Source organism: Pieris napi, chromosome 11, assembly GCF_905475465.1.
Source record: "Pieris napi chromosome 11, ilPieNapi1.2, whole genome shotgun sequence".
NCBI lineage: Eukaryota > Metazoa > Arthropoda > Insecta > Lepidoptera > Pieridae > Pieris > Pieris napi.
In genome coordinates, this window is record NC_062244.1 from 8,558,834 (window position 1) to 8,580,621 (window position 21,788).

The 21,788-nt window shown below is 33.3% G+C and overlaps 1 protein-coding gene across 2 annotated transcripts in view; it reads right to left on the reverse strand.

Moving 5' to 3' along the window:
• The window catches only part of LOC125053982 (B-cell receptor CD22-like), a 106,426-nt gene extending 97,690 nt beyond the window's left edge, over positions 1 to 8,736 (reverse strand). For both annotated transcript variants that reach the window (XM_047655627.1, XM_047655626.1), the window contains exon 1: positions 8,606 to 8,736. The gene's annotated coding sequence lies outside the window, so the exon portion shown is untranslated. The remainder of the gene's footprint in view (positions 1 to 8,605) is intronic.
• Between the last annotated feature and the right edge of the window lie 13,052 nt (positions 8,737 to 21,788).

Below are 21,788 nucleotides of genomic sequence, written 5' to 3' on the forward strand. Positions count from 1 at the left end.
AAATAGAACTAATTTGAGTTTACGACCAACCGGGCTCCAAAAGATAAACCACTCAGTTCAGAACAGTTCTTCTTACCCGCTCTACGCCCTTACTGTTAATTTAACTTCTTTCTCACAATTCATAATTATATACACTCTAGGTAAGGCAGACAAGACCAAGGGGATAGTGGGGTGCTCTGATTCGGTTTTGGGTACTTTTAGAATATTTTTTTGGGCAAAAAAAGTCATGAGCCATCATAACAACACTAGTTATGGTGCTAAGAACTCATGACGTGGTCATAAAAAATATCAGCCCCAAAATCGCTGGTGCCGCGATCCGGAATATTTACCCTTTAATCATACTATGAATCATAAAGACTATAGGGCTCATTATCACCTTACGAAAAAACCATATAGGTACAGAAATTGCGGTAACAACAAAAAAACTAAAGTAACCTCGATAATACTTTAAATATATAAATTCCATCTAAAGGAAAAAGCATATAAGTCGATATAAAGACCGAACGATTAAAACTTTCGGGTAATTTAGCGCCGATTTAACGGCGTGTTAAAATTTAACACACCTTTACATAAAATATGATGGGTCCACACTGTCATGAATTTTTGCGAAGTGTCCATTGTGTGGAACGCAAACAGCGCTGCAAATATATGTTAATACCGGCTATCAGGCGCTGACAGCGCTTCTATATTTGCATTGTATTGAATTCGAGCGGGGTATGGCGGCTGTTCAAGCGGAACTTTCAAAAGAAATGGTAATATTGACATAATGTTTTTAAGTTCAAACTAATAAATGGGTATTGGTATTGGTCGTGGTATATTGGTTATGGAAATAAATAAATTTATGTCCAGTTTACGTGGTTTATGTCGTTAATGTGCTTTAATACTAATTATAACAACCTATTACCAATTTTAATAATTAAGAATTGGTGCCTAAAGATATTCTTTACATTACGTAAATTTTAACATATAAAAATTATTTAATGTCTAATTGAGAGACAATTGTATTTTTAAGACGTTACAATTCTAAGTCAGGGTCAATTAGATAAATAAACAACTAAATAAATCTCTAATGCGTTACAAAAATACTATAAAAATCAGCGAGTGTGGAATAATTTGGGTTTTTATTATACGCTATAAAATTTAAACAGTAATATTTATTAATTACTACTTAGTTACTTGTAGGAGTATGTAAACTTTAGTTACGCACACCTAAAACGTTGAGTCGCTGCACTAGAGACATAAGTAAACTGAAAAAAAACCACCGGCCACGGACGCGCAAATATGGGTGTCCATCGTCTGCGTGACAATCATTTATTTATTTTAATTCTATTTATTATTTGTTTATAAAAAAACAATCCTGTCCTAATAGGTGACCCTCAATTGACAACATGACATTGAGTGCACAAGTGAATAAAATTTACAGACGAAACAAAAAACAAACATAAGAAATAATTCGGAAAACAAACTACTTTAGGCACTAACAAATAATAAAACTTTTGTCAGTTCACTCAACGGACAATAAAAAAGGTCTGTTAACCTATGTAATTCGTTAAGTAAATTTATACACCGAATCATATGTGCCCTTTTCAGAAGGTTAGTCCTAGCTGTGGGCACATGAAGTATAAGTAACGGTGTCGCCTTCTGACGTACCCATCAGGCACATTGAAGCTACAGAACTGTAGTATCATAAAACTGTCCCGTAGGCTCTTATGAAAAATGCAATTAAAATTACCTAAAAGTTGCAATACTGCTTATTTGTTTTCTCGTACTATAAATTTAGTTGTTTCCAAATATTACATTATACATTATTTACATTACGATAAAGCAATTGAATATTAAGAAGTAAACTATAATAGCTCCGAAATCCAACTGGAAGCTGCTTAATACGATGTATGTTAATATCCCCTATCACACTCTGACAGTTCCTGCTATTTGCATTGTATTGAATACCGAGGTAGCACGGGTGTGGACACATAGATAGCGGGTTAGTTTATTCAATTGTTTATATTACTGACAGCGTTTATTCATGTGTATTGACAAAAATGCAGGTTGTTTTTGTAACATTATTCCTTGATCTTTGCTAGCTAGCTACTGTTCAGACTCCGAAGTTCAGAGACTAATATCCGCCTTATTTGTAAAAATATAATTTAAATCGTGGTTTGGAGTTAATTTAGTGTGACAGTATAAAATATAATCCTCAAGTGAAAGGTTGTGTTTCATTCTTAAAACCACCTCTCTACATGGCAACCCTGCCAAATATTGCTCGCTTTAGAAAATATAGATTACAATTAGCGCATTAAAATGCTGAAAAACATTTAATTGAAAATATATTCAAAAGAATGTTAGACTATGATAAAAAGCGCATTATAAGAAAAATTATTTCCTCTTAATTAAAAACAAGAGTGAAATCAAATGATGACAAACTGTATGAAGGACCCTTAGGAACTTAATGTTAATATGTCGAAACAACAAAATAGAAATAGTTCATGATCCTACGAAACCTTTTAGGAGTTAAGTATCCTTTGTGCATATTAATCCTTTTTAATAAATTGTGTCCATATTTATATAAGAATTAGTACCATGAAAAAAAATATAAATGATTATAATTTTTTTCACTTTAAGGGGGATGATGGTGTGGAGTTAGATTAGTGTGGCGCGGCGGCATAAAATGTAACTACCAAATGAAAGTGTTCTTAAAATCAACAGTCTTATTAAATACAGTTGACTTCAAATTCAGTAAAAATCCAATACGTTTCTGACATATGGAAGTCGTTAAACGTCTCTGAATCTTACCCTAGGAGAGTTTGGACGTGCATTTATCTTGTTAATGGTTAGCAGCGTAGCCCAATCAGAGACAATGATGATGATAAGACGAAACAAACTATGTCATGATGTTGTGTTAATTGTCACCTTGATGCTGTTGTCCAATGACAATCAAAAGCACCGTTATACTTCTTTAGGCGCGTTATGAAAAATTGATGAGAGTGAAATTTTACGATGCGCGCGCACCGTGACACAAAATTAACAGAATGAAGTTGCCCACGGAAGATGCTACGGCATTGGACATAATTTAAAAACAACATTCGAATAATAATAGAATTTATGTTACACTTAATGTAAGAGAATAATAATAAATACTTGTTTATTTAATTTTTCAAATGTTAACTGAACTTTATTGACTATAATGACTCCATTTCCAGTCTTTGATTATTTAATTGTAATTAATTATGTGCATGCAATCAAAAACTATTTTTAATAATGCCAAAGAAGTGTAACTTCTTACGCGCGTACATAAGTACACGCACCCTTTTTTTTATTCCTTACGCAATTTGTTTTTAAGATGATAATGCCAATTGTCATATTCTGTTTTAAAACAGTTCAATTATAATGTGAAATATTTAACTGTATGCTATTAAAATTAATCAGATCGCGCTAATAAACCAATGGATTCAATAACGAGAAAAATTAATTCAATCATTACTGCTTTCGATAAAGTGTTAAAGTTAATTTGAATGATTCGATATCTGGTTATTATTACCTGAATATTACAGTTGGTAATTATTGTTACGTAGTTAAACATTATTGTTTATTTTTAAACATGAATTTAAAAAACAAACATATATATATATTTAGTATATTTGCCGGTGATTCACTTTAAAAATAAAATAGTTGTAATGGACCTAGGACCCAGTGCATAGTATATTGATATTTTATATATGGATATTTTATATTACATTAATATTAAATAAATTAAATTTGAAACGTTAGCATACCTTACTAGAATAAAACGTTTTTACTTGTCTCAATTTCAGAACAAATATATTTAGAAATGTTTAATAAAACTTTCAATGTTAGCCAAGCGTCAGTTGTTTAAATTCAAAATAAATACGTTTTCACCTATCTTTATATACGATAGGAAAAAGCAGTGTAGCCTAGTAGCGTGAGACTTTATCCCAGAGATCGTAGAATCAAACCCCGGCTATGTACCAATGGAATTTCAGTCTATCTGCGCATCTAACACTCGTAGTATGGTGAAAGAATACATTGTGAAGAATCCGGCATGGCTAAAGTCCAAAACTCGACGACATATGTCTAACAGAAGGATCGCGGTTGTAATTCTAAACAAAGTTCAATATATAAAAGGTAAATTTAAATCTAAGATTGATTTTCTATATGACGCTTCGCTTATGAAACTCGCTACCCTCCTCTACCGAAGACACACACATATACAATACATATGCTTGTCCATTCACTGGGAGCGGTCGATAGCAACACTATTGTAGGTTATGACATTTTTAAACCACTGATCGTGTCTACGTTGATGCGGAATTATTTATGTGCAGTAAAAATAATTGTGTACAGAAGTTTACTATTAAATCCTTACATATGAAATTGACGTTGTATCGTACAGGCGACTTTGACCTCTAATATATCCTCTGGCAGGCAGACATGCATACATCAAGGTTTAATTTTGAGAAACGTCTAAAGCTTTATTATTAACGTTTTGGTCAGACTGACGCGAATAACGAAAAGGGCAACTTAAAATAGTGAATTTTCCTAATTGAATTATTTAATACTAATTTTAATTATTTTGTGTAGGTTTTGTAAGACGGATGGAGAGTAGACAGCTGGCGCGGCGTATTTAATCTAATATAAATTGTCATGTTTGTGTACGATAGCGCAAAAAATAAATATTGTATTCTACCACATAAATGATAGTACTTTTATACTGATAATTAAAGCAATTTGTGCAAAATTATTCCCTAACCATTCCAAAATATCAAAAAAGGAACGTTAATATTCAAGTTTTCACTTCTGCCGGCACTCCCGGAGTGCAACCCGTAGTTTTTTTTTATTAAAGGGAATGAACTACCTATAAGATGGCATAGATAGCAATGGTACATACTTTGATTAATAAAATATTTTTAAAAAATCTACTTTTTGTTTCTCCCATACAAAACGCCAATTTAATATGGAAGCACCTAATAAAAAAGTGGTCGCAATATATGTTTTTTTCACACAGTGGTCACTGGTCATACTTCATAGATTTTTCATTAATATCAAATGGCACTTATCGAAGTGGTACCATGTTAAAGTTAGCGTAACATTATGTAATACGATTTTATCGTATGGCTACCAATAATAAATAAACCGAATTATTTCAGCTGGTAACACTATAATTAACTTTACTAAACAAATGTAACCACATTCAAATTGTGTTAATATTCTAATCCAATCAACGCCGAATGAAACATTAATGTTCATTTATACTGGCTTTATTAATTATAACTCTGATGATAAAATCGTGAACAAAATGGATGGAAAAGCTCGGTTAAGTTTTGAGATTAACTCTCAGACCATGAATTTCTTATTGTTTAAAGAGTAATAAAGGTTATGCTGCAGGAGCGAAAACGCTACTCGCTAGACGGAAAATAAATATTATGTAAAAATGTTCTTGTAAAATTCTACGAATTGCATGCTACGGGGATTCGTAGCACAGATCTTAAGTTGCTCCGTGCGTAGCTAAATGCATACGAAAGCGCGTACAAACTTACAACTCTTTCTTTGTAGACATTAAAAATAATACATATCAAATGGGTGTTACTTATGTTATTATACTCCTTAGTCTACGTTAGACATAGACATAGACATATCTTTTATTACAAACAAAAACACACAAAATAACAATAACTAAAGAAAAAAAAAGGTATTATATATCTCTCATACATAATTTATTTTTTCCTTCTCCCATTCGGTTCGTTTCAAGTATGTAATGCGTGTGTGCTGTGGCTGTAATTGGCCCTGGCTCAGCATTATGCTGAGGAGCAAAATGTTCCACAGCGCTGGTCATTGTGCCAAAGACCACATAAGCTAGATTGCGCCTCAGTCGCAAAAAAAAAATGTATTAATGCTTAGTAGAAAATAATAATTATAATATAAGTAAAAGTTAGCAGTGTAAGTATCGTAATCTTGTATAATGTGGTGTGAAGTAAATAAAATTAAATTAAAAGTTAAAAATACGAATAATGGTTAAGAATTAGATAAATTTTTTGGGCGGAGTAAAAACTAGATTTCGTGGGTTTTTTGTTGAGTTAATAGCTGAATTTTATAGCTGCGACTAAAATTAGACGTTAGTTGTTGTTATTTCCGTTTCATTGTGTTCTGCAGTACGGACCCTTCTTGGGTAAAGGCCTCCAGCTGAAGTTTCCATTAGGATATGTTCTTAGATTCCTCCATCCATTTCTCCCCAAAAACCTTAACTATGTCATCAGCCCGCTTTTGTGGTATTCCCACGTTTCTTTTTCCTGGAGGTCTCCTCCAGCGGATGGCTTTGGAGGTCTTCCTTTTATTTGTGCACCTTGCAATATATCACCTTTAAATTACTATATATAGAATGCAAGGTTAATAACGCTGAATGCAATCCTCGAAAATAATTCATTGGTTTAGTCTTCTATAATTCTGTATGTGTACTATCTAAATAAAATACTATTTAAATAGAAAGAGTTACAATTATAGACTTACAATTTAACATTAATAAGGGTAGGTGGTATTTTTGAAACAAAATAATAAATGTATTGCTATATATTATTTAAGCTGTAGTAACAAGTAGGAGCGTTTATTAAGTACCTTTAGTATTTAATTCTTTTCAATGGCAGCACTTAACTGATTTTGATATTATCATAAAACCTCTGTGTAGTTCTGGTAACAAGCTCCTAGACAAGGTATAATTTAATATTAAACTTATGCTAACGTTAGGATTCCTAGGCTATTGTTTGAGGAAATAAAACATTATGGAAAAATTACTTAGTATGATTGTTAAAATAATTTCTAAAGCGAAGTGTTTCTCGCAAGCTAATTTTTATTCACGCCGGGTCTCAAACGGTCGAGGATTTTAATTAAATTTTTAGCCAGCTTCTAATTATAGGGCAAATAAGTCAGAACCGCTGTAAAGAAATGCGACTTAGGAGAATGTGTTGTAAAAATTGTATACTTCTGGAATGGAAGTGAGGTTTTGTTTAAACAATGGAAATTTTTCGTGATGTATAATTGAATATTTGTTTTCGATTTAAAGTTTTTTTATTAACATAGATGAAGATTTTTCCGAAATATTTTATTAACATATTATATATCTAATTATTGCTAAAATGGAGTATGCCGTGAACCTTCAATGAAAATCTAATTCATACTTATGACTTAACCTTTTCTGATGTAACTACGGAAAACAATTAGGCCGGTTACGCACTCGCGAGCCCTCTGGCATTGAGAGTGTCCATGGGCGGCGCTATCTCTTAACATCAGGTGAGCCTCCTGCCCGTTTGCCCCCCATTCTATAAGAAAAAGAAAAAATATTTTCAGATTTGGGACACATGATTTTATTGATATTTTAAATATTTTTTTATAATATAGTAGGCTATATTTTTGTTACAATTATACGAATTAAGCGAATAGAAGAATACAGTAAAAACATATCTTCTTCCTTTTAATTAAGTATAATAAAAATTATACATAATAAATAAGGTATAAAAATATACTGTTGTTTCTATAATATTTTTATAAAGGCAATTTCATCCATTACACTTCATATAAAGGGTTAATGCAGCACAAGCTGTCTAAATAGTTTAAAACATTCCCACTAATTATTAAACACGCCAACAGACTTTGATGCGGATAAATCTTAAGAAATCAAGTCCGCAAAGTATATAACTGTAGTAACTAAATTATAATTTATTTATTTAAAAAAAATGTTAAAGGTGTTGTTCGTTCTAATGTTTGTTCTAAGAATTACTCGTAGACATACTTCACTATTAATAGGCTTAAGTCTATATTCACAGACTTACTGGAAACGATTAAAGTTTCCAGACGACGAGTATCTAACGTTAATACCGTTTATATTTTCCTTTTTATTTCTCTTTTGGATTTTACATTTGTATTCTGTAATAAAAACAAATAAAAATAAAAAATTATAAAACCACGTATGTATAGAATTTATTCCTGATATTGTGATTCTAGTATATATCTGTCCTATTAGGACAAAAAATAGACAATGTCTATATATCTATTCTCGTTTGGTATTTTTATTTTAACATATGTGCTCAGCTTACAAAAGGTTCCGGAGGGACTTGGCTTTCTGTGGCATATATATAGGTAGAAAACAACGAATATTTCCTAACATTATTATTATAAAATTAAATTTAAACATAAGTTATATGTTGAAAACATGCCATTAACATTTTGGTATTTCCTAATATAAGGACAATTTTCTTAGGAATGATAAAAATAAATTTCACTATATTTTAAACCGGAAATTATTGGCATAGTATTTAATTCCTTTATTAATAAATTTAATAGGTTTAAGATTACGATTTAAGTTATGATAACTTAAATTAGACTTAAAACACTTAGCTTCAATAGATTACGTAAGGTTTGTAAAAGCGCTAATAATTATTTAAATTGATACTGATGAAACCCCGTTGACTATTAACATTTTGTTCCGCTGGCGATTTTTCTTTTTTTACATACTATTCACATCAAGCATAAAGTTCCATGCTTATATTTAAATAGAACAATTAACTTAACTTAAAAACAACACATTAACAGGACTTACGTTTTAAAAGCACATTCACTTCACCCGTTAAACCATTACAGTCAATGTCACTGTAAACAATCACTTGATACTAAAAAAGTTTTACGATCGTATGAATAGGGGTTAGAGCAACGAAACAGGCCCTCGCGACGTCTCCTTGCGTACTGAAAGCTTTTACTAATACATCTTGAGGCTTCAGCGCTGTGTTACCATGTTTCCCAGCTTCCCTGATACGTGGGAGTTTAATGTATAAATAAAGGAGATTTCAATGTTGCTTTGAATTTTGTTAAAGCTATTTTTTTTATTCCTCACTTAATAATTAATTGAGAGACAACTTGTTCATACTCTCGTGATATAATAAACTAAGTCTATAGATGTTGAAGAACTCTTCAAATTATAGATTTAATTTAATTAATTAATAATATTATGTATTTACCATACAAAGATAAAAAAGTAAAATTAAACAAAAAGTATCAATTTAAAGCGAAATTTAAGGTATTATCCTTAACTCCAAGACTTAGGACTGAATACATTGTAACATAAACATATGTTTAAATTTAATCATGGCAACACAACCTCAGGATGCCGTAGTATTAACCGAATAATTTGAAAACCGCTGAAAATATTCTATGAATTTTAAACGTGTGTTACTGCTTAAATCAGCCGCTTTGCCCACTTGGCTATAGGACTCGCAAAGTTATTCTAGCTTTTAATACATTATTAAGTGGTTTTAAAACGTGAAGCACCATTAGCCATGGGTGCTCCTTTTCGAATTAAATAGGAAATTACAAATTCATTTGCGTATATTTTTCCTGAACAAAAAATGTTTTGTCAATAATAACATGGTTTGGAAATACTCATGTTGCGGTTTTTAAAGTAATTTTACTTAGTTTTGCCGATTAAGCTTCCAATTTTTTTTTTTTTAAAGACAATTCACACCAATTGACCTAGTCCCATGCTAAGCTGGTGAAGCTTGAGTTATGGGTACTAGGCAACGGATATACATACATATTATAGATAGATATACATATAAATACATATTTAAACACCCAAGACCTAAGAACAACACCAAATGTTCATCACATCGATGTTCGCCTCAGCCGGGGATCGAACCCGGGACCCATGGATTCGCAGTCAGGGGCACTAACCACTAGACCAATGAGTCGTCAAATATATTGATTAATTAATATTTTATTCATCAAATATTAAAGATTTAGCAATAAAATGTAGGTAAAAGACATGATACTAGTAGAAAATTCGATTCCACCCTTATTGCCTCGTAAATCACACACATGCAAATCAAGCATTTTTTTCTACTTAGAAACATCTCGAAGTGTATACAGAAACCGCTTTTCCTCATATAGAAGAAACATATAAACTAATAAATAGAAATAGATGGTGTGTGATGTAACTAATATACTCCTAAGCGCTTAAGATTAACACAACATCAGATCTTAAATATAGATTGAGGAACGAAGAACCACCATTCACTGAGCTGTGAACGTTCAGGTGAATTGTTACATACACCCATATAAAAATCCTAATCAAGAAATCTAGAAACATATGAACGTATCAAGTGACATGAAGAGCGGCAATTGTTCAGTCCACTGGGTTTCATTATTGCACCACAGAATGTTTGAAAGCAGTATTGGCTGTACAAATATTACGTTATAAGGAAATATTATAACGAATGAACCCAAAACTAAGGGATCCAGTTAACAATTAAAATAGTCTATGCCCTTAAAATTAATAACATATTTTATTAATATCATGCCCAAACTAATTCTTTTACTATTACTATAACAAATAACAGTTGGACAGAAAAGTTCATAGGCTAATATAGAAATCTTTTTGAAGTGAAACTTCTTTATCGGGGTTGGAAAAAAATTTAGTGTAACATTTTTTCGTTACGCGTCACATTTTTCCGTTACGCGCCATCTTTTTGAAGTGAAACTTCTTTATCGACGTATGGGTGAAATTTTGTAGCAAATCGTCACGTTTTTCGGTTACGCGCCATGTTGCTTTTTGAAGTCAAACTTCTTTATCGGCGTTGGAAAAATTACCGTCACATTTTTCAGTTACGCGCCATCTTTTTCTTGCCCTACCACGGTTGATCCGACGAGATTAAAAGGCATTAATAACAAAAATATATAATAACGATAACAATGATAGTAATAATTACAATTAATAAAATTCTGTAATAATCTTACTAGTAATAAGGTAAAATGAAATAATTGTATTTGTATTCATGTCTATGATGATAAAAGCCTTTTTTTAAACTTTATCTAATTTTACTTTATTTAACCAATTTCTGTAAAGTTGCATAAAGTAGATCATTTTTCGAAAAATAAGGTCATAAAGAAGTTTCACTTCTTACGTGTGTACACCTAGTACACGCACACATTTTTTTTTATAGAATTTCATTTGATTATGACATATTATATATAATAGTTGCCTTCGAGAGTGATACAACAATTATAGTGGTCATACAATTTTACGCTACAGTTTCGGTGATTACCTCTTCATCAGCGCAAATTTGTCCAGCGAGCATTCTCTTGAAGTCTGAGAATAGGAAGAAATCACTGAGGAATAAATCTGGATAATACGATGGTTAAGGAAGCAATTGCAAGCCCAATTCATGGAATTTTGCCATCGTTTTCATATGCACATGACACAATGGATTGTGTTGATGAAACAGCATTTTCTTCTTCAAATAGGGCCGTTTTTCTGTTGACCAGCCATGCGTAGTCTATAAAATACCTTACTTTGACTACATACTTTACAGACAATTGATTATTAAGATTTCTTCGGTTGTAAAACATACATTTTTGGCTTATGTGCCTACCAAGCTCAACTTCTTTACGGGGAATCGAACCTCCGAGTGACACGCTATGTTACACCGCCAATCAGGCATGCAGGTCAGTGATATTATATACGTTTATATAAAATATACATATCGCAAATTATGTCTCACCTAGCCGAATCAAAAACAAAAGAAAATTGTATAGTTTTAATAAGATTTCATATCATAAATAATTACTGTAATATATTTATTTTAATAGTCCAACTGGTAAAACCATTCTATGCCGATGCCCTGAAAAACTCCCGTGACAAGACACTAGGGACCTAGACACTTTGCTACGATGTTTTTGCAAATGTATTAATATGGGACAGTAATAAACTAAAGTGGAGTTGCAATTTATCGTTGATTTTTATATGGCGTTCCCACTGTTTATGTATTTAGGTTAATATCTGGGTTATATATTTAACTAACTCGCATTTGTAGAGATAAAAACTTGTTTCCATATCTGAACTGAGCGAACGATATAATTAAATCAGTTACGTGAATTCTCTTCAACTAAAATTAGGGTCAAATTTAATTTACAGCGGTACTCAAAATCCTCCCTTATCACTAATGGTAGGTTAATAATATATCTAACTAGCGATCTAGGAGATAAGACCTCCTTTTAATTAAAAGAAAAAAATAAAGAGAGAGTTTAGTCCTCCCTCAAAGACCGGCAACGTACCCACTAAAAAGAGATCCCTGCGGTGCGTGCTGCGGCTCGTCTTGTCCCCTATCCTATTAAAAACCCACAGTGCAACTCAACTACGAGCTAATACCTGATTACTTAACAACTGGTTAAAGGAAATTCAATACGTTTTTAGCTAATACGATTATTTCACTTACTCATTCCTCTATATCTGCGACCCAAAAATTGTTTTGCCCTCCGTAAATATGAATATTTGTGGAATTTAAATATTTACTTGATAACTGTTATCAATTTTGTTACTATAATAACTATATAACTAGTAAGTGGACCAGTTTTAGTAAGTGGCTAAGCAACTACCACGCACGGTAAAGGAATCGTGAGAAAATAACAAAGTTTCAACTTTCAACATTGATTAGCAAATTAATCATAGTAAACAGCTTCGTTGTATAACGTCAAAACAAATGAAGTGTCGAATGAAGAGAATATATAATACGAATTGTTTAAAGTGGTCATAATGAAAATTAATTACTGTTCATCATTATAACCAATACTGGCTGCAAACGTACCCGAACATAAGTTAGAAGCTTAAAGCGGACTTTGGACTTAATTAATTTTTATTCGGCTGGATTCTAAGTTGGTAATCTTCATCATATACCAAATGTTTCCACAGTGGATTAGGCTTAAATTATTCACGTTAGTTATTTATTAAAGCATTATAAAGGCACTTAATTAATCAATATCATTTTAATCCTCATTATGATCATTTGTAAGCGTCCGTTAAAAGCTAAAAGGTAAACTGGGCTTCCTACAAAGAAGGAACTCTGGTTAAGGGCCTTCATTTTATTAACTTGTCCTTATTGAAACAAAAATAGTATAGTTTTATCTTCTCTTAACGGGAACGTGTAGAAAACTCACCCACAGGCATTGAAGAATGTATATTTTGATTTATTTGATTTCATAATATCTTGTAAATCGCATAATAAAGCGCATACGTAAACATATGGTGAAGCGGAAAAGATGAAGTTAAAGGGTTAAGTTCCAGGAACAATGTACTTTTCTACTATCTATAATATTTTTAATAGTTAATATTTAGTTTATTATAGGCAGTATAAGTTCATCTATTTATTCGTTATTCATTCTTGTACATATATTAAGAAGACATTTTTTTCTAATATTTACTCCAAATGAGCTTGTAAGTTTTTAACTCTTCAAGGACAATCCACTTTCGAAGCAAGTAAAAATATACAATAATTTTTTGTTTTAAATTACATGAACAAATCTCACTTTGTATTTGAACAAAATTAGTTTTAGTCCTATAGTGTATTAAACTACAATTCAAACCAGTGAAAATAACTATAGTTATGAAGGTATATTTAAACTAGCAACAGATAGCTAAACCTCTATATTTATAACAAATTTTTTAAGGCTAAAATCTCTTTAATAGGCGATTCTCTAGTATCGGTGTCGTCAATTTCGTATGCTCATTTGATAATATATTAGTAGTTATACTGAAACCAGTCGTTTAATATCAAACCTCTACGGGCTAAGTTTATAACCTGCGCTCACAAAATGAAGTGGGGCGTGAAATCATTATCACCGATCACTCAGCCATCGCCCGGGACATATTACTGTTTTGTAAAGATTTTTAATACCTACATAAATATAATGTTCACCAGCGTAATGTATTTGAATGGTTTTATTATATTTTTAAGTCCAGGGTCGAAACTTTGCGTGAACTATTATTACCGTATGTCAAAATCTAATATATTTTTGACTTACGGGAGTCATACTTAACTTTTCGAATCTAAATCCCTTAGATTTTTTTTTATTGAACAGGGGGCAAACGGGCAGGAGGCTCACCTGATGTTAAGTGATACCGCCGCCCATGGACACTCTCAATGCCAGAGGGCTCGCGAGTGCGTTGCCGGCCTTTCAATAATTGGTTCGGAAATACTTCAGTGGGCAGCTGGTTCCACAAAGTGGTGGTGCGCGGCATAAACTGCCTTGAAAAACGCTCAGTTGTGGAACTGCGGACGTCGAGGTGATACGGGTGGAATTTCGATGTTAGCTATAAACGTTACAATGAAGTTTCTTTTAAATGTTTCCCAAAGAAAAAGTCTTAGTGAGGGCTTATCTGCTTCGCATTAGAGTGTGAAAGCTTTTTACTTAAAATTCTCGTTGGGTTAAATTCTACCAAGAGATCGAGATGTGGTGTCACTCTGCATCTTCTACCACATTTACCATAGAGAGTGTTCAGAGGAGTAGTTTGGATTAATACCTGCAGCTGAGTTTTATCAGTGGACGTCGAGGCAGAATACGAAATTCCACCACTATTTGGAACCAGCTGCCCACTAAAATATTTCCAAACTAATTCAACTTAGGGTCCTTCAAGAAAAAAGCGTACCAATTCTTTAAAGGCGGGCAACGCACGCGCGAACCTTCTTGCATTGAGAGTGTCCGTGGGTGGGTATACTTACTAAAACAGAGGATAAAATACAAACAAAAATATATTTACTTGGCCTATTAACCTTTGTATTGTACATTCCAGACAATGGAGCAAAATGTGGCCGCGTTCAACGTTGAAGTCCTTCCTTCTAATGATAAAACCTGTGAAAATATCGACAGTTATAACTTATTAGTGTAGATATTTAAATTATGGAAATTTATGTGACAGATTAATCCGTTATTTAAATACTTTAAAGGATATAAACTAGATTTGTATCTGTATATAAATAAATTATGTAACGGTTGCATATCGGCTAACTATGTCTCCTCTACTTACCGCCCTTATTTTAAATCTATCGTGCGCAGTTACTACGAACCACGCATGCGCTTTCGCCCTGCAGTGCTGTATTTATTTCGAAACAATACGGTTGACGACGGACGGACGCGGACAGAGCGGGCGTGAGGGCATAATACACATCGTGTATTATTTTAGAAGCTATTGATTTTATTTTAAACTGGCACTCAATCTGAGGCCCATGAGTTTAAACTATACAATAAATATTAAAAAAATTAATTGTTCACTTAAGAAACTGAAATGATATGATTATGATTAATTTTCAAAACAAAATGAAAAACTGATATTTAATTTCCAAATAATTTAAAGATTTTTCTGTAATGATTTATCATTTTAATTTAGGGAGATCTTGTGCTTGATGCTTGCTGCACAGAGATTAGGTTCCAATTTGGTGAGCTTCAGTCACAAGTCTCCACGTTGTGTTATATCCGGCCAATTTTGATTGCCCCCCTTAACAACCTAATTGCCCTTCTGTGGGGCGACATTATTTACTATTATTACTACGAATCAGTTTGTCTTTCGATAAAGCCCTCCTCCATATGTCACGATTTTGATGTGTCTTCGCTATTCTGTACCTCGGCTACCCTTCTTATGTCACCCTCCAAATCTTTTTATTTTACAACATTTTTTTTATCCTCAGTTCTGTCAATGTGTCAAAATCTTCCTGGGCAATCTTTTGTTATGAAAAGATCCATTTGTATACAGTAGCAGGAGACGACCTGTCGAAAAAACTATTCTTTATTTAAAACAATATTTTTAACGATAGTTTTATTGGTTGTAAATTAAGTTCATCTTGTAAATTGTCAGAGAATCTCACCTTATGCAGTAGATCATTACGAATTTACAGATATATTTTCGATATATAAATTAGAAAATAAAGTGAACGGATGTATGTTTCACTTGTTATGTACATAGCGAATGGCTAGAGACCGTTTATTGTATTTACTTAGGACTACAAATATCAGCTCAGGGCTGCCACACAAATATGTTTGAGGGGTTCCAGAAATAGATCAACGAATAAAAAGAGTACAAAAATATAACACCTTACCCGCGATGACCTGCGTCTGTCTTAATGATTATTTTATTATAAGACTAGCTGTATATATCTATGCAGTGAGATGATGATGATGAGTATGAGATGTATATCAGTGCAGTGTTAGCCTAGTGCCTTCAGCGTGTGACTCTCATCCCTGAGGTCGTAGTTTCGATCCCCGGCTGTGCACCAATGGACTTTCTTTCTATGTGCGCATTTAACATCGAAAAAAGAAAACACCGTGAGGAAACCGACATGTCTTAGACCCTAAAAGTCGACGGCGTGTGTCAGGCACAGGAGGCTGATCACCTACTTGCCTATTAGATTGAAAAACGTAATGAAACAGATTCATAAATCTGAGGCCCAGACCTAAAGAGATTCTAGCGCCACTGATTGTTTTTTTGTATGTATCATCATGATCATCAATGGCCATACAGCTTGTGAGCCTTAGCCTTCGCGAATATATTTCGCCATCGCAATCTTTTCGTGCTTTTGCGTCCAACTTCGAACTCCTATTGTTTCGAGGTCCTTGACAACTCCATCCCACCAATGCAGCTTCAGTCTAACGGGTTTTCCCTTGCCACCAGGTTGTAAGTTCAGTAAAGACCTTGGAGTTCTGTCATCTGCCATTCGGTGCATTTGTCCGAACTTGAGCCTTATTTATAAATTATGTGTTTTTGCTGTTAATACATATACGATCTGTTAAAAGACAAGCAGTCGATTGTGGAATTCTGTGTCTCTAGCCGTGCAAATCTCGCAGATCTAAGAAACCAATAAACCATTGTTATTTTAAGTTCTGTATTGGATTTTTTCATGTTTATATTATTTATGTTTGGATTGCCTGAAAGAAACTGATTTGAGCTATAAGACTGCGCATTAATTTTTAATGTATATTAAGCGTAATCTGGAGAAGTGTAAACGGTTGAGCTTTATAACATTTTTTTTTTGTTTGAGATTTGATTTATTTTCACTTAAAAGTACTTGTCTCCTATTTTTGTCAAAGTATGTTTAAACTGTGATAAAAAAGAATTGAATAAACTAAAGCACATTTACTATGAATAAGTCTAGACTGATTAGAGATAATAAAGTGAAGAAATCAGTATTATCTGTATTCCGTATATTGCTTTATACTACGCTGGTCATTCTTCTTAATATTCAATGGATATTATGAATATTTTTATACATTTGTCAACCCTTAATAGGACAGTCGACTAAATGAGGATAGATGACAGCCCTGAATCCGGCCACACTTTTTTGTACTAAAACTGGGCCATTACCGCCAGTTACATAGAGATAAATAGTAAAAAAGGTTCACAGTAACCGTAAAACAATGTTGGAGTTATATAAAATATATGATCGGGCGTGGTCAGTTAAATAACACATAAAGTTAACACATAAGAAGTAGGTAATTCAGTATTAGTAATTAATATTAATTGTATTGTATTCGAAAAATCAACTTGTTTCTTAAAAAAAAGAGCGTACCAATTCCTTAAAGGTGGGCCTTTTAAGATTTGTCGAATTGGTTCGGAAATACTTCAGTGGGCAGCTGGTTTCAAATAGTGGAGGTTCGCGGCAAAAACTGCCTTAAAAACGCTCAATGGTGGAACGACGGACGTCGAGGTGATACGGAATTTTGTATTCTGCCTCTGAACACTATCCATGGTAAATGCGGTAGAAGATGCGACCGAGAAGATGCGAAGAAGAGACCCCAAATCTCTACACAACGCCAAGGGATCAAGCCGCACGAAAAGTGACTGGTCGTTGATGATTCGAATTGTTACCTGTATGAGTATAAAATAAATTTATTAAAATCATTTCATTATTACATTTAGGAATATTACAAGTGCTCTAGAAATATATACGTTATATGAATAATAAACTTAGTAATCACCTTGACGTCCTTCAACTGACCATTATTTATTGCAGTTTTGCCGCGCACCACCGCTATGTGCAAACTCAAACTCAAAATATTTTTATTCATATAGGTAAACAAGTACGCTTATGGATGTCAAAAATCGGTTGTCTGTAAAGTCGGTTTACTGACGATAGTTCAACTATCGTGACAACGTCATAAAAAATATTGATGGGATGGTTGCATTTTTCAAAAAAAAAATTAAATTTTATTTGTTTTGATAGGTATTTTGTATGGATATAGAGAAGGAGGTAAATGGAAATCACAATTGAATTGATCAAGTTACATTTATTTGTACGCATAAATACAATTATGTCAATTATAAATGGCACGCCTCAGAGCGAGGTAACGCCGCATGAGTCATGTTTTTTCGTGCGTGCAGCCGGCTCCATCGAATTATAAGACGTTGTCACCTTAAAAAAAAAGTTAAATTAATTGTAAATTGACATTTACTACCAATGAGCAAGTCAAGGGCGTAGTGCGGGCAAGAAGAACTGGCGAGAAACTTTCCGCCACTCTTTTTAATCGCTAAGTTTTGAGTCATACAAATTGTTTCAACTGGAGCAAATCAATCCCAAGGATTAGGATCATTTAAGTATTCGTCAAATTTATAAAAAGCTTTATTGATTAATTTTAACGAGGGCTTTGGATGTATTTAGTGATAATTCTCTAATTTCGCTTGGGAGTTTGTTGTAAAAACTAATACAATTTCCATATAAGGAGTGGTTTATCTTCTGGAGCCTCGTTGGTCGTACACTCAGCACTGAAGTAAATGCTTCAAGCCTTAATATAATTTATAAAGCTGCTACGGGGATTAATCTTTTTAAATTTTCTTTTTTATTAATCTTTTACCTTTTTTTTTTGTTAAACACACATATAACGTTACTTATGATAAAAGCACAGACTATAAACCATTCTGGTCTAACAAGAAAATCGTCACAATATTTGAGTTATAAGAAATATATTTTCACGTGCCTAATGGGGGACGTGTTAACGACACGCGTCAGCTGTGACAGACAGACAAATGGGAGATCGCGATATTATTTATAAGCAGCCTTTATTATATATTTTCTACCTCATTGTTTGTGAAAAATTATGCTATTTATTTGTATTGTCTTGTTATAAGGCCGTTTAATAAGGTTTTGCTTACATTTTTATGTGAATTGTTTGTTTGGACTTTCTTCGTAATTACGTTACTAGCTTTATGTAAGACTTATTATTTTAAGAATATTTAACATAAGAAAATGTCCAGTACTTCTAAGGTTCTATTGTTGCGTCTTGTTTAACAACAAAAATAAAAGTTGACTTACTAATGCGCTATCTCTTTTATTTCATTTATAATCCTTGGGTTCGATTTACCGCGAAAAAAACGTTTCTTGACATAGAGAAAACCTTGCTATATTATGTCTAAGTTCAAGTCTAAGCTTTTTTTTATAGAACAGGGGGCAAATGGGTAGGAGGCTCACCTAATGGTAAGTGATACCGCCGCCCATGGACACTCTCAATGCCAGGCTCGCGAGTGCGAGTGCTGATGCATATAAAAAAACCATTGGTGAACAGCTAGGCATTTGAACGCATGACAATCAGGGTTATGAGTGGCACACGGCCAACCTTGAAATTAAAAAGCAAACCCATACAAACTCTAACTGAACCTGCTAGAGCTTTCAGGAATATTCGTATGTATTCTAGAGAAAATCAAAGCACATTGTAACGTGTTTGGAGAAAATAAAGGTTCCATTATGTTCGAAGCAAAGCAATTCAATATCATACATTTCAATAGGAAATTGAAGGTTTGGAGAATGGTTTGGATGTAGTTATAGCGATTTAATAATTTTATACAGATGTATGCTTTACTAAATTAGAACACACACATACACTAAATAATCATATAGTATAGTATATATCATTTCCTTTTAAGTAGGAACAATTACATATATATGTCGGAGCAATAGCGCTGGTATCAGCTGCCATTGTCATTATAATTTAATAAGTCAAATTATGTTGTTCAAAACATGTATATGGTTTATTTGCATTGCTAATACAAATTATTATTATAGATCTACAAATTAACCACTATTTTAAGATACGAACCACGCCCTCTAAGAGGACCAGTCTGAGTCTGGCGTATGTATTTTTAAACACTAGACTGTTTTTATAGAATCGCACTAGTAAATAATAGTTTCGCTACAACCCTATATGAGTCTTGGCCTCAGATTGCATCCGTTTTTTTATCATTTTTATTTCATAGACAATTATTTGATCAGCCCTTCGTCTGACACATGTCGTAGATTTTTGCTTTTGAACCATGTCTCACGATGATTTCCTTCACCTTACGAGCGAGTGTTCGATGCGCACATAGACTGAAAGGCCATTGGTGCACGGCCGGGGATCGAACCTACGACCAACATTTAATAAATCTTAAACTAAGTTAAATTGTTTTTAACGTACAGTTTGATACAGTAGCTTTTCTTTTAGGTTGGTATTGAACTGAATAAACAATAATAGGTCAATTTAACGCATTATACGATTAACTGCATTATACATTTTAATCTAAACCACTCACAAATTTGTCAAACATATGGAAAAATGGTTTGAATCATATGAAAATGCTTATAGAACTTTGTCTGTTTACCAGTTATTCAAAATTTGACTATTGACATAATAATATTTCAAACGAAATTCTAAAACGCTATAAGTGGCGACATACAAAGCGATTTGTCTATAGGAATGCCTGAAGAGGAAATGAACGGCTTCGCGGGGCGATAGTTGGATTCCGGCGCAGCGGGCATTTAGCGGATCTACATAACATCGGAATACTTTCACTCCGCATTGTTTATACGAGATTACATTGCCTCACACCCTTTGCTATACAGTTTACTTACTAATTGGCTAGACTGTATGGGGAAATACTTTGAAAGGATGTTCGAAAAGTTCAAACCAATATTAATGTATCCCAGTACAAGCGAAGGTTCTGGAATTGTTGGGAACGAAGTGACTGCAGCGGGAGTTGTCAATCGAAACGATAAAAAACTTACAAAAACAAAAAAACAATTCTAAAAAATATATTCACAATTGCAGTGTTTACACCATCTCATAACTCATTACTAACTCAAACCATACAGGAGATATCCTTATTCGGAATACTTACTTAGAATACTACTAACACTAACTGAAGTATTAACGTACCAGCCCTGCGATTCTGTAACTCACTTCACGAACTCACACAGCGGTTTTCGCATCGGCGGTCTCTCTCAAATCAGTCGTGAAGCAGTCATTTTATGATTTGGCATTCTGATAAACAATAAAGTACAAGCTCCCACCTTTTCAGAATGCCAAATCATAAAATGACTGCTTCACGACTGATTTGAGAGCGACCGCCGATGCGAAAACCGCTGTGTGAGTTCGTGAAGTGAGTTACAGAATCGCAGGGCAGTTCTTAGGGAGCGTTCAATTATTACGTAACGAATTTAAGGTTCTTTTGTAAAACGTTACGATGCGGGGCGTGGATTGAATTACGCGTTATTGTTAATATTATTTTCGACTTTCCAGTACTTTACACCACATAATGGTAACTTTTAGGTATAAAGAGTCACTAGGAGGTCACGAAACGTTTTACTATTGTGTACAGAAAAACGGTACGGCGCGTTACATGCGGGGGGGTCAATAATCTCCAAAAGTTGCGTGACATAATACTTGAACTCTCCCTTATACGGCCGGCAACACACTCTCAAGCCCTCTAGCATTGAAAGTGACCATGGGCATGGCCATCACTTGACATCAGATGAGCCTCCCGTTTTCCGTCTGTTCTAAAAAAACTGACGAAACTATTTATATACTGTTTACCACTGTGCTTACATTACATACTATGGTGTAATACGTTTTAACGAAATAAACATTTTATATTGCCCTGGATTTATACAACACAGATACTTATCAATTGGTTAAGTTGAAAGGTTTCTAAAGCTTAC